This window comes from Jaculus jaculus, chromosome 11 (assembly GCF_020740685.1).
Source record: "Jaculus jaculus isolate mJacJac1 chromosome 11, mJacJac1.mat.Y.cur, whole genome shotgun sequence".
NCBI lineage: Eukaryota > Metazoa > Chordata > Mammalia > Rodentia > Dipodidae > Jaculus > Jaculus jaculus.
The window spans coordinates 31,551,872-31,566,778 of record NC_059112.1 but is presented as its reverse complement, the minus strand read 5'-3'; the positions used below and the strand labels follow the sequence as shown (position 1 = coordinate 31,566,778).

Here is a 14,907-nt window from a genome sequence, read left to right as displayed (position 1 = left end):
TCTTTATATTGGATCCTAATCCAACACTTCTACAATATTGTTGCGAATGTAATCAGGTACAGCCATTGTAGAAATCACTGTGGAGGTTCTTGAGACAGTTAAAAATAGATTTATCATATTATCCAGCTATAGCACTCCTAGGTATATATCCTAGTAACTCTTTGCACTACCTTAGAGATGCTTTCACAACCATTTTTATTGCAGCACAATTCACAATAGCTAGGAAATGGAAACAACCTAGATGTTCCTCAACAGATGAATGTATAATAAAGATGTGGTACATTAACACAATGGAATTATATTCAAAAGGAAAATGAAAAAGAAATATGAAGTTATTAAATTTGCAGGGAAATGTATAGATTTGGAAAGGATTATACTAAGTCAGGTAACCTATGCCCAGAAAGCTAAACATCACATATATGCTCTCATATGTGTATCCTAGCTACAAATGTATAGATTGTGTATGAGCTGGAACCAGAACTTGGTAGCTGAAGCCAGTAAGCTAGAAAATGACTATAAAGGAGGGAGGAGATGGAAAGACTTAAGAGTATGGTATTGTATATATATAAGTAGAAGAACAGATTACAGGGACTAGAATGGCCAAAGAGAGGCCAGAAGAAGAGAATGAGTAAAAGAAAGGGGGGAGAATCAATCAAAATTCAAGATATTCTGAGTAATACATATGAAAGCCTACTTTTTTGGATAATGGAACATCCAGAAGCCATAGATTATTATTAGAAAATTTTCAGTGCCTGGGATAGGATACAATCCAGTGAATTTTGGCCAGGGAGGTCTCTGTTGCCTCCAAAACATTACAAGCTATTGCCAAGTCCCTTGGTTTCCCATGAGAAACAGATGGTAAGGCCCCATTGCTGAAAATTTCACATGCCTGGGAAGCAAAGTCACTGAGATACCAAGCTGGGGCTGAGCTAAAAATGTCCTCCCATGTAGACCAGCCAACAGAATGCTGCAAAAACTTGCACTGCATGCAGCCCTATTTGAGGCAGAACTCATTAGCTGTAAAAACAGTGGACACTGGAAGCCTCAAGTTTGCCCAGCCTGGCCCAATGACCCTGAGCAGGTGGATCATTAGTGGTGAGGTATGTTTTTGAAGATAGCAGATAGACGGTCCATTTTTTTTTTTTTTTTTTTTGGTCCACCCTGATAACCTGTGTCTTTTTGATGGGTGAGTTAACACCACTAATATTTAAGGTTATTTCTGTGACTTTTGAATTAATCCCTGCCATGATAAGGTGCTTTATGGAGCTTGGTACTTCCTTGTGTTTTGTACTTTTTTGAGCCTGGTCTATTTTTGGTTATTGTGATCTTCTTGGCTCTTGAGATTGGTTGTTTGACTCTTTTGTGTATCATTTCCCCCCAAGTATTCTCTGTAGGTTTGATTTTGTGTTCATATAATCATAAAGTTGACTTTTTTCATGGAAAATTTTCCTTTCATCATGTATTATGAGGGTTACTTTTGCTGGGTAGAGTAGCTTGAGGTAGAAGCCATAGTTTTCAGATTTGTAGTGTTCCAATCCAGGACCTTCTGGATGTCAGGGTTTTCATTGAAAAATCTGATGTAATTGCTTTTGTATATAGTGAGTTGTTTCTCTTTTGCTGTTTTCAGCACTCTCTCTTTGTTTTCAATATTAACAGTTTTAACTATGATGTGCCTTGGAGAGTTTCTTCTTTCTTCCTGTCTGTTTGGTGTTCTGTGGGCTTCTTGTATCTGGAGCAGCCTTTCTCTTCAGAGATTGGGAACGTTTTCTTCAACAATTTTATTTAATGTGTCTCTATGACTCCAGCCTGAATATCCTCTCCTTCTGGTATACCCATGATCTCGATGTTTGGTCACATTAGGATATCCCACAATTCCCTTATTTTCAGTTCACTTGATTTTTTGAACTTAGCAAAGTTTTTGGCCTCCCGATCAATTTCTTCTGTCTTGTTTTCCAGGACAGAAGTTCTGTGTACCACAGGATAACTGTTAGTGAGGGGTTCTAGAGAGGATTTTATAGGCTCTATTTGATTTTTGTTTTCTGTTGTGTTATTTTGCATTGTGTCCATCTGTTTTATGAGGTGCAATTTCAGATCAAGCTCTGACTTTCTTGATGCTTCCTGGAATTTATTCTTACATTTGATCAATTCTTCATTAAGCTTAAGCAATTGGTTTTTGAGATCTTCCATTTCTTGACTCACCTTCCGGTTACTCATATCTCTCTTGAGGGTTCTAACATTATGTTCAATCATTAAGCCTACTGTCAAAAGCTGAATGCTATAAAAGATGAATCATTGATTCGACTTTTGGTTTTTTAATGGTTTGCTTCCAGGTCTTTTGATCAGGATCTCATTGGTTGTTGTGTTTTCATTTTGGGTTTGAATTTCTCTTGCATTCACTGTGACTTCATTGGAGGCTTCTATTGTAATACTAGGCATCTGTGGTGAAGATCTCTCATCTTTCTGACTTTTGTTGGCTTCTTTTGCATTTTGGTCTACCCATCTTGGGGAGATACTTTATTGTATTGAGGAGGAAGCAATTTTTCATCCCTGTAGGAACTTCCAAGGGTGTTCTGTTTGAAATGTGAACCTGATTGGTGTACTGGTGTATGATGGGGTCATAACCACAGAATTGCAGATTATGCAGATTGTAGGTACATTAAAGCTACCAGAGAAACTGGGAGCTCTGGCCTACTCACTTCATTTGCAAGTACTCTTTAGCACAGGGAATCATAGGTTGGGGAATCAGGTGTCAGGAAGCTTCAGAGCCAGATGCAAAATGCCTCTCCTCCTGTGGCCTGAGCACCCTCTGACTTACGGCAATAGGGACGTCAGTGCCCAGGGGCCAGTCACAGCTCCCACACAGGGCCCAGGCCTCACCAAACCAGGTGCATGGAGACCTACTTGGACAACGGAACTTGAAGTAGCCAGGGAACAGGGATATGGTCTACACACTCTGCCCCATGCTTACCCTCCTGCACAGGGTATTTGGGAATTGTGGACCCAGGAGCACTAATCAGGAAGGCAGAGCAAGGGGCCTACTTTAGCAGTAAGCTCACAGAGTCTATGCTGCCCCAAGCCAGCCTCAGGGGGACCTACCAGGACAAGTGGAAGACATTAACTGGGAGGAGCCAGGGAACAGGGATCTGGCCTCCTCACTCCACGCTTCATGCACCCTCTCTATGCCTATCATTTTTATTGAAATTTTCTTAAATGTACATAATTTGTTTTGATCAAAATCCCTTTCCATTATCTTTTTATTATTCCTCTTCCCCCATCTCCTTTCTACTGAATACCTTCTTTCCAAGTAATTTTTCTTATATTCTGTGACTTTATTTCTTATATCCTTCAGCATCAGTGATGGAATGTTCATGAGCCAACATTGTGTAGGGCTTGTGCAGGTAACAAAAGTTGCTGTGAGGTCATGAATGCAATAGCCATGTCATGTCTGGGAGTATTCCATTCTCCCATTCCTCTTGCTCTTACATTCTCTTGTGTCTTCCTCAGTGTCCCTTGTACCTTGAAGTAGGTGCAATATATATACATATACATATACATATACATATATATATATATATATATATATATATATATATGTGTGTGTGTGTGTGTGTGTGTGTGTGTGTGTGTGTATGTTGTGGCACATGTGCAACATTGCATGCTTACATCATTTCATGTCTGGCTTAAGTGGGGCCTGTAGATTCAAACATGCATTTTTAGACTTCTCAGGCACGCGCCTTAATTGTTAAGCAATCTCCCCAGCCCTATTTCTGAATTTTTATAAAAATATTTATTTATTTGGGGGGTGCTGCATTGTGTATGTATGTGTTGTGTGTGTTTATTCTTGTCCAAATCACATGTGCTGTTTGTGAACTTAACTCAGGCAGATAGGCTTTGCAAGCAACTGACATTAACTGCTGACCCAACTTTCTAGACCTACGTATCTCATCTGACACTTAGTACTCGCAGCCATGTATTTTTAGAATTTTGATGAGTAGTCCTTAGTAGACACCACCATCTATAAAGAGAAGCTGTTCTAAAAAAAAGGCAAGAATGGAAATAATCTGTAGGATCTGTGGGAATAAGCACAATTTTTTAAAATTCATTTTTATTAGATATGTACATATTGGATATGTAAATAACACATGCTGGTACCATCCTTTCCCCGCTCCCTTCCCCGTTTCTGAAGAGGCCCTCCTCATTGGGGATGCAGGTCAACCCCTTTGGGATTATGAGTCATTCATTTTGGGGGCAGCAGTCAGTTATGAAGAGAATCAATGTCTCTGTGCAAAATGTCCCAACTTGTGGCTCTAACAATCTTTCCACTGCCTCTTCTGCAAAATACCCTGAGCCATGTTGGGTGTTTTTTAAGTCTACTTCAGTGATGGCCTGTTAGGATCCTCTGGATGTCTGCTTTGGTAGGTGTTGAGTGTCCTTAGTGTCTATCTCCTTCACCCTTGTGCTGATATCAGGTTCAACAAGAAAGCAGCACTCTTGCTCATTTTCCCAATTTCTCTGTGATTTCATCTGGGGCTCGGGCTGGGGTGAATTACATTGGATTGTTTATCTCTGCAGATGCAGCTCCCATCTGAAAAAGAGAAGCAGAATCTCCAGTGGAGACTGAAGTCAGCACTGGACAAATGAAAAATAATCATTATTAACTTAGAGATAATTGAAATGGTGTAGACCCTCATATATGACAAGATTAATGGGAGCTTGGCATTGGAAAGCAAAATAGTTATCTGGATATGATTCTGGCTTGTTTTCCTGTTCCAGATATTGTTTACTTTCCACTAAGTGGATCTGTTAGCCAATCCAAGAGCAGTTGGTTACCTACCATGGCTGTTTGCCACTATTGCATTTGTGTGAACATCACATCAGGTTGTTTGCTTCTGAGTCACTTAGACTTTGAGTTGCTCAGAAAGATGTTGTCCACTATCCCCTGGCAGCTCATGTAGCACCCTCTAGGACTAGATAGGCTAACTGTTCTGGGACTGGCTCTCTTCTGGATTGCAACCAGGTCTTTTCATGGTCCATGCCAACAGTGTATAGTGTCTTCAGCACCATTAACCTCTGGTTGGTAATCAAGTGCTCTGACATAAGTTTTCTTGTTTCTTTTGGAAGATCTAGTAGGTCTCTCTGAACAACAGCTCATTGTGAATATAAACTACATCCTGGAACAGGGAATTACAGGCTAGTGCCAATGGAAAAGAATAAAGAAAAATACAGAGACAAAAAAGAAACAGGAGAAATTTAAGGTTAGGCTTTGTCTCACCATCTCCAGGGCTGTTCGATTCTTGTGCTGTCCCTAAGGTCCTTTTGGGGATTCCACCTTTTAGTCTAACTTACAGGATATAGGATTATGTGGTACCAGTTCAATTTGGGCTCAATCCCCCATCATGCTTTCCCTAAGCCCTACTTTTCCTATTTTCTAAGCCTCCAGATGCCATTAGTTATGTCAGCAAGTAGGGCTAATCCATATTAGGAACTATAACATTTAACCAGCATCAGGGAGGAGGAGGCCTCCAGATCACTTCCAGCTTGATTTCTCTTGTTCCTCCACTGAAACAAGCCTGTATCCAAAAATAGGATATTATAAAGTTCTAGTGGCAAACCAAGAGCAGTGACAATAGCCTATATTTTTTGAGACATATATATGTGTGTGTGTATATATATATATATATATATATATATATATATATATATATATATATATATATATGTATAACAGGAAGAAAACCAAAATAATCAGAAGGTTATGGAAAGGGACAATTTTGTTTTTTTGATTAGAGGTATTTTAGCAGTATAATCCCTGGAACATGTTGGTAAGAGTAACAAAGGCTGAGTTGTTGAAAAGAGCTGGGTTCCTAAAAGGCCTAGAAAGTACAGTGGGGATATAACTGGTCTCTTGTGCACTGTGAGTTGAGGCCTTGAATGACCTTAGCTGCTGTAGTAGCAGTAGCAGGCTGAGTGTAGGACCATAGGGTGAGGTCTCTCTAGTGTAAAGGCAGTGGGTTGGGTTGAAGAGCACAGAGGAACTCTCAGTGGTCTAGGAGCTGGGAAGAAGGCTATAAAGGAGAAAGGCAGGGAGGGACAGAGATAGAGAGAGGAAGAGCTAGCAAGAGAGAGAGAAAATCTGTAGTCTCATGTGTGCTTAAAGTCTGACCTCTATTACTATCATAATCTACTCAGGCTACATTTATTGCTCAGTAAGTAAATGGTGAACTGAATTCGACTAAAGCTTAACAAATCCTAACCCAACCTAAACTACACATTCAATTGATTTATATCTTACTTTAGTGTGTGAGAGAGGACAGGAAATGTCTTTTATAGTGATAAATATTATTTCCTTCAATCTTCATCATTTTTAACACATAATATCTTTCATAAGATGAAGAACTATGAAAGAGTACATGCATGAAACTGTGATAAATCTCAAGTGAAAACATTCATAAATTAATACAGACCCACAGGTGAGTCAATAATGATATCTGAGAGGCCTGTACTACTATATCTCCTAAATGTACCACCACGCTATATACACACTTCTTGTTGAGCGTGCATTCTCCACAGAGGATGACTCATTTCCCAACAGCTCATGCCACAGATATGTGGGATTTAAGATTGTCATCTATTAGAAATGATGCTTCTGCCTCAACTTCCCTGTCATTTTCTTTCTTATTCTCTCCTTCTTCCCTCACTGCTTCCTTACTTCCCTCTCAGCTATCATATTAGCTATTTGTGGAGAGTAGTATATGGGAAGGATTCTTCAATCCTTTATATCATCAAATCCTGTCTCACTTTAATCCCAGCACACAGGAAGCACAGGTAGGAGGATTGCTGTGAGTTCAAGGACACCCTGAGAATACAGAGTGAATTCCAGGTCAGCCTAGACTAGAGTGAAACTCTTCCTGGAAAAACAAAAACAAACAAACTAACTAAATGGAATTTTAAAATGCTTTCATACTATTGTTAGGTCAGGATGGGCTTCCCAAAATGGACTCACCAAAGACAGTGGGATGACCACAGACACAAGGAAGTGGGTCATCCACATTCCTCAAGAAACGGCCCTGCCATTATCCTTTCCTTGCCTAAACAATGCCCCAGGTCTAAGATTCCTGTTCCCTTATCTCCCACCTGGTCACTGTTCTGGTCTCACACCCTAACTTTGTGAAATGGCTAATGTAAAGAACAAAGGAGCATTTTACCCTTCCTCACCTTCCCCAACTGAAGAGCTCTATATAGCCCACTTTCTGTAATCTCAAGTAGGCTGTGCTCAGCCCTTGAGAGTCAGTCCTGGCAGCTTGTGCTTTTCCTGAATATAAGTTTCCATCTTTGCCTTGGAGTGGTCTCCGTGGTCGTGGTCACTCCCAAACCTTACAACTATATCATATGTTTGTTTATTAACTAAATGTAAACAGTAATAAAAGAAATGATAATTTTTTTTAATTCTTAAATGAGAACTGAATTCAAAGGATTTTTGTGTTAACAAGACTACTGGGTATCTGTGTAAGAGAGCTAATGAATGTGAATATTCTATCTTCTAATTCATGTAATTCTTTTTTAAATTTTTAAGTTTTTTTTTTTTATTAACAACTTCCATGATTATAAACAATACCCCATGGTGATACCCTTCCTCCCCCACACTTACCCCTTTGAGACTCCACTCTCCATCATACCCCCTCCCCATTTCAATCATTCTCTCTTTTACTTTTGATGTCTTGATCTTTTCTTCCTCTGATGATGGTCTTGTGTAGGTAGTGTCAGGCAAGGTGAGGTCATGGATATGCAAGCCATTTTGTGTCTGGAGGGAGCATGTTGTATGGAGTCCTGCCCTTCCTTTGGCTCTTAAATTCTTTCTGCCACCTCTTCCACATTAGATCCTGATCCTTGGAAGGTGTGATACAGATATCACAGTACTGAGCACTATGGTCATTTCTTTCCATCACCATGATACGTTCTGAGTTGTCCCAAGGTCACTGACATCTGAAAAGGGAGGATTCTCAACCAAAAGTGAGAGTAGCATTAATATAAGGGTGTGAACATCAACAGAAGTGCTTACTGGGCAGTTTGATAAGCATAGTATATACATTTGGCCAGACAACAGCAGACATTACACCTGTTGAGCTTATGACTACCCCTGTTTTAAGTTTCATTATCAGGGAGGTATTCCCTTCCCATGGAATGGGCCTCCAGTCCAATTAGAGGGCAGTTGGTTTCCCCCATAACAGATGTGCCACTATTGCATCCGTTGGCTCATTTGGCCTGGCTGGCCAATTATAAGGCTTGCAGTGTCCACTGATGAGTATCTTCACTGGTGATTTCTCTTTCTCCCATTTAACTGCATGCAAAATGGCTTCTTCCAGATTTCTGTCAGCTGGTCTACATGGAGAAAGTTATCAGCTCAGTTCCAGCAAGATTTCTTAGTGGCCTTGCAGCCCAAGTATATGGAGTCTTCAGCAATAGGGTCTTTACCATGTATTCCTGATGGAAAACCATGGGCCTTGGCAATGACCTATAATGTTTTGGGGGCATCAGGGATCTCCCTGACCAACAACTCACTGATGTAATTCTTATATACCATATATTTTTAAAAATTATTTTATTTGGGAGCAACAGACAGAGAGAGATAGAGAGAATGGGCCTGCCAGGGCTTTCAGCCACTGCAAATGAACTCCAGACACATGTACCCCCTTGTGCATCTGGCCAACATGGGTCCTGGGATATCGAGCCCTGAACTAGGGTCCTTAGGTTTCACAGGCAAGTGCTTAACTGCTAAGCCATCTCTCCAGTCCCCTACCATATTTTTAGTAAGATTGATATACACATAAGATACAAATCATACTGATTTTAAGATTTATCTTATATTAATGCATATACCATCCATATATATGTGTGTGTGTGTGTGTGTGTGTGTGTGTGTGTGTATATATATATAGTATAATAACTAATACCAAATTGCAAGAGTCTTAAAATCAAATGGTTCTAAGATGAGGTAGCTAAAAAATAAAACATCTGTATTAGTTAGGGTTTACTACAGAAAAAAAAAAAAAACTTATTGAATGTGTGTGTGTGTGTGTGTGCAGGCACACACATGCACATGTGTGATTAATAAGTCCCTGTGTTGTAATTCACACACATAGAGCATGCACACACATTGGCCGTTTTTAGACTGGGGAGACTGAGAGCCAGCAGCTGTCACTCCACCAGACTAGGTAGCTCAGCAGCCCCACTCTGGTGTTGCAGGACTGAAGGATTCCTCTAGAGTCTGGCCTTCAGCCCACATGGGAAGGCAGGTGAAGTGAGTTCTGATGTCAGTGATGGGAAGCAGCAGCAAGGGCAACAACACATGGAAGACTGAGTCACCATAAGAAGGGAGGGCAGGTAAGGAAGAAGCCCTACTTTTTTTCTCTCAGACTTTTTCTCATCTGGACTGCTTTTAGAAGAGTTCTGTTGGGAACTGCCCTGCCCTCAAGCTATACTTCTTGGAAATGTCTCCAGAGATCCACTCAGAGGCTTATCTTTCACTAGAATCCTAACCCAATAAAGTTGACAGGAGATTAGGAGTCACAATGTCAATGATGTCTATTATTACTTCATCCCTATTCCCCATAGTAGATATATACATAATAATTTTAATAAGAGGATCTCTTCAGCTTTGGGGAAGACACTTAAGCTCATAAATATCAAAATGACACAAAGAAATGAAAATAAAACTTCCTACATCTGTGTGTCATACCATACTCTGTTATTATCATATCAATCATCAATAATTAAAACTGGCTGCATTAACATTGAATTTTATTTAATAAATTAAAATATTTTGAAGAGAAGAGACTAAAAATAAAATTGAAATATGTTGTTTTCAAAGGAGAAAAACAAAATATTGAATCATATCTAGTGTTGTGCAATATCTTGTGTAAGAGTCAGTTATTGAAATATTATTTTTAAAATATACTGCTAAAGCACCTATTACATTTTAACTTAAATATTAAAATGCTTTTGCTTATTTTTGCTTTAAAAATATTAAATGCTTTTTTACATGGTCATTGAATTACATGAAATTTTATTTGAAGAATATATGTGTGTGTATATATATATATATATATATATATATATATATATATCTGCTAATATATATATATATATATATATATATTAGCAGATATTGATCTTGTTTTAGGAAGGGTGTGTACTATTAATTGAGAATCTTGGAAAATAATCTTGAGAAACATATATATATATATATATATATATATATATATATATATATATGGCTACTAGGTTGGATCATCTAAGCATAGAGTTTCATGGAGGCTTTAACTATATTTTGTTCATCATGAAAAGTCACAATAACTCATCAATCTTAATTTGTCATCATTATTGAATCAAATGTATGTGCTATCAATTACTAATATTTTTCTCTGCCTTACTATCAACAGCTCCAAGCATTCTAGAAAGAAGAACCACTTGCCATGCAGATTGAATGAATGCCAGTGTGTGTACTTGCCTGCACACACACACACACACACACACACACACACATTCAATAAGTTTTTTTTTTTCTGTAGTAAACCCTAACTAATACAGATATTTTATTTTTAGCTACCTCATCTTAGAACCATTTGACTTTAAGACTCTTGCAATTTGGTATTAGTTATAATACTTTGGTAATATATATATGATATATATATATATATATGGATGGTATATGCAATAATATAAGATAAATCTTAAATTCAGTATTTTGCATTTGGTAAAGCAATATTGCAAGCCATTCTCCTTGTGTCAGGAGAAGGGTATCTTTGATTGGGACATTTTGTTCTGTGCTTCATAATATGACAGAACTGCAGCAACATTCATTTAAGGTGACATGTGAATGTTTGTGAACTTAGAACCAATTCCTAGAAATGTTCCAAAAGCATCCATTACAGGAAGGTTGTAACTTATATATTCTATAAAAGACATTTTCAACAACCAGTAAGTTGAACATTTTAAATCATCTTTCTTTAATAATGTTGAGCAGAATGTAAGCAGATGTTACTTTTATAAGCAGTGTATTTATTGAGTTTATTTTGTTGATAACTGGAATCAAAGGATTATCTTTACTTTCATTGACATTGCTGTGCATAAGAAAACTGATTTTTGGTTTTTTTTTGTGAAGTAAAGATGATGACATCAGACTAGTCTGAAATGAGTTGATGTACGTAGGAGTTCTTGCACAGGCTTTACTTCTAAATCTTAGTATCTGAAATTCAGAATGAAATAACATAATTAAATCAGATCTTGATGCATTCACCATTTAGGGAAAAAAAAATATATATATATATATTTCAAGGAAGAAAATCATAACTATTTCAGATATACATACATATATATATATATACATATATATATATATATATGAAATAGTCTACCTGTTTACCTTAGACAGCTACAGAAACATTCATAATTTCCAACTTGCCTTTTCTACTTGTTCAATGGAAATAGTCAAAGTACACTTCAAATTATGAATGTTGGCCATCATATCATTCCAACTGAAATATAGCTTAGATACGTAGTATAGCATGGTCACATCATAAATGTTTCTTAGAGCATTTAGGCATTCAGCTGGACATTGATAAATTTCCAAACAGTTTTCACACACATGAATAATTGTGATTTCAACAATTACCATATCAATGTGATTTACAACATAATTTGAGGTTGAGACAGCAGTACCAGGGTCTTGAGGCCAGTCTGTGAGGCAATGTGAGTTCCAGATCATCATGAGTTGCACAGTGAAACCCTTCTCACAAAATAAAAACACAAGATAAACTCATAAAAAAGTAAAATAATTAAAATGAATGGGGACATGGATCAGTGGTTAAGTGAATTTGCTAGTATAATCTATGGGCCCTGGTTTGATTACTTAATACCCATGTGAAGCCTGAAGTGGAAAATGCCACATCTGTCTGACAATTGTTTGCAGAGTCCCAAGTACCCATTAATACACACCAATCAATCAATCAATCAAGAATTATTTTTAGGGCTGGAGAGATGGCTTAGTGGTTAACCAGTTGCCTGTGAAGCCTATGCATGAGCCACTTTGTAAATCTAGCTTTACATGGGCACTGGGGAACTGATTCCAGGTCATTAGGCCATGCAGGCAAGCACCTTAACTGCAGAGCTATCTCTCCAGGAAATATGCATTTGAGAGAGAGAGAGAGAGAGAAAGAGAGAGAGAGAGAGAGGGAGAGAGAGAGAGAGAGAGAGAAGGAGGGAGAGAGAGGGAGAGAGAGAATGAGCACACTAGGGCCTCCACCCACTGCAAAAATTTCCAGATGCCTGTGATATCTTATACATCTGGCTTACACAGTCCAACCTGTGTCTTTAGGCTTCACAGGGAAGTTCATTAATGGCTAAACCAGCCTCCAATAAATATTTTTTAAAAGAAGTTAAATACAGATTACTTATAACATTTTACCACTATAGCCTGTGATAAATAGGGAATACATTCTAACAAGAAAAACAAAATGAGGGACAGGTTTAAAGGGGTCTTGAATTTCTAAAAATATTCTAGAGCTGGGGAGATGGCTCAGTGGATAAAATATGGGCATACAACAAGAATATTTGCGTTTGGAACCTCATGTAAAAAGCTTTATGCTGTGGTAGGCGTTTGTCTTCTAGCCATATCTATGAGCAAGCTGGAAGTTGGAGAAATAAGAATAAAGCTGAACCTCAAGGAATAGAGAGTCTGGTAAAAGCAGTGGCAAACAATATGTGACCCTTCCTCAAAGAAATGAAAGATGAGAGTATTTACACATAAAAGTTGCCATCTGACTCCTACATGATCTCATTCTCATACACACACACACAAAGAAAATGAAAAAAAAAATCTTATTGCTACTTTATCTAGGTTTACATTTGACAAAAAACAAATCTGGCTTTGTAGGAAATGCGTACACTCCAATGGGCTGAAGTTTGTAAGCATAGGTAACATTCGGTGTGACAGAGCACTTCTGGCATTTGTCTGTTATTTGAGAGAAGCTCTCCTGCCTGATCACAGAGGACACTTTGGAGAAGCACGTTCCAGATACTGCTGCTGCCTGAACTCTCGGGGATCTATCCAGCGGTTATCACTTTGATATTTCTTGTCCCATTTTAACAACTAAATATTAAAAAAATATTAAAAATTTGGAATACTGCTTAATTTGCAAAACGTGTCTAGTGAAACGTCAGTGGGGCGGCCAATACCTCTGCCACCAGCCCGCCACACCCTCGGACTCACTCCAGCAGTCTGCAAAGGCATGCTGTGTTGTGGGGAAGACACATGACTCACCTGAGCATATCAGGAAGGCTTGTCGGAAACTGGCACTGAAGTGCCACCCAGATAAAAGTCCTGAGAATAAAGAAGAAGCAGAGAGAAAGTTCAAACAAAGGTGGTATCAGATGCGAAAACATGAGACATCTATAATAAATCTGTCAAATAAGGATTAAGCGGTGGTGGAGGAGGGCGTGGAAGTCATTTTGACAGTCCTTTTGAGTTTGGCTTCACATACAGAAACCCAGATGATGTCTTCAGGAAATTTTCTTTTTTGTTTTAAACTTTTTAAAAAGTTTTATTTATTTATTTATTTTATTGACAACTTCCATAATTGTAAACAATATCCCATGGTAATTCCCGCTCTCCCTCCTCTTTCCCCTTTGAAACTCCACTCTCTGTCATGTCCCTTCCCCCTCTCTTTTATTTTGATGTCATGATCTTTTCTTCCTATTATGATGGTCTTGTGTAGGTAGGATCAGGAGCTGTGAGGTCATGGATATCCAGGTCATTTTGTGTCTGGAGGAGCCATTTTCATTTGACTTCTTTGAAGACACATTTGATGACTTTTTCAGGAACGGAAGAGTTCCCCCAGGGAAGCAGAAGCAGAGGCATGAGCTCCTTCTCCGCACCTTCACTGGGTTTCCATCTTTCGGAGGTGGACTTTCTTCATCTGTCACAACAGGGTTCACTTCGTTCAGGCCACTAGGTCACAGAGGTCTCTCTCCATTCTCTTCAACTTCATTTAGTGGCAGTGGGATGGGCAACCTCAAATTGATATCCACTGCTACCTAAAGTAATTATAAACAGCTCATCGGAGCCCCTGCTTGTTATAGACTTTTGTGGGTTTTATTGAGACCACACAATAGGGCCATTTTTTTTTCTTTGATTGCAAAATTGTTATAATCTCTGTATGCTCTCTCCCTTTTCATTAAACCCCTCATCTAAGGTGTGTCTGTGTCAAGTGGTGTAGGAAGAGACTGAATGCTCAGCGTGAGGCAAGTAGTGTAAGCCTGCTGTGAAGTTAACGCTGCCAGGATGGCCTTCCACAGTATTTAGTAATAAAAGGTATTACTGCTTTAATGGCAGTAGTTTCTGGTATAGTATAAGTTAAGGATGTTTCTAGTTGTGCATGAATGTTGGAAATTTTGAACGTTCTAACAACTGTTTAAATATGTATTGTTAAACTTAGGTTTAAAAAAGTTGGTAAACTGAGTCTTTGACATTTGCTTAAAAAATAAATGCAAATATGTTTGCTGCATTCTTTCATGAAGAAAAGAAGTCAATGGTCTTCTAAAATACTCAAGCAGCATAAACATTGCATTCTATTCAAGGAAACTATAAGGTAAATAGTGAAAGTGATGGTAAACAGATGTAAACCTCTGTAAATTCTGTGGTGCATGTTTTAATATATATATGGGGTGAGTAAAAGTAGAATATTAAACAATTATAGAAATTATCTTCAAGAACTCACCAAAGAATTAGAATATCAGCAACTTAATAATATAATCTTTGGGGGGGGGTTAGAGTACATGAATTGACTCTATCACAACTAGAAACTTATAGACACAGTTTGAGAGGGTTGAATGACAGGCTACTGATTGGCA

General features: G+C 38.3%; 1 pseudogene; it reads left to right on the top strand.

The window, feature by feature from the left end:
• The first annotated feature begins 2,776 nt into the window (after positions 1-2,776).
• Positions 2,777-14,095, top strand: LOC101609854 (annotated as a pseudogene).
• The last annotated feature ends 812 nt before the right edge of the window (positions 14,096-14,907 follow it).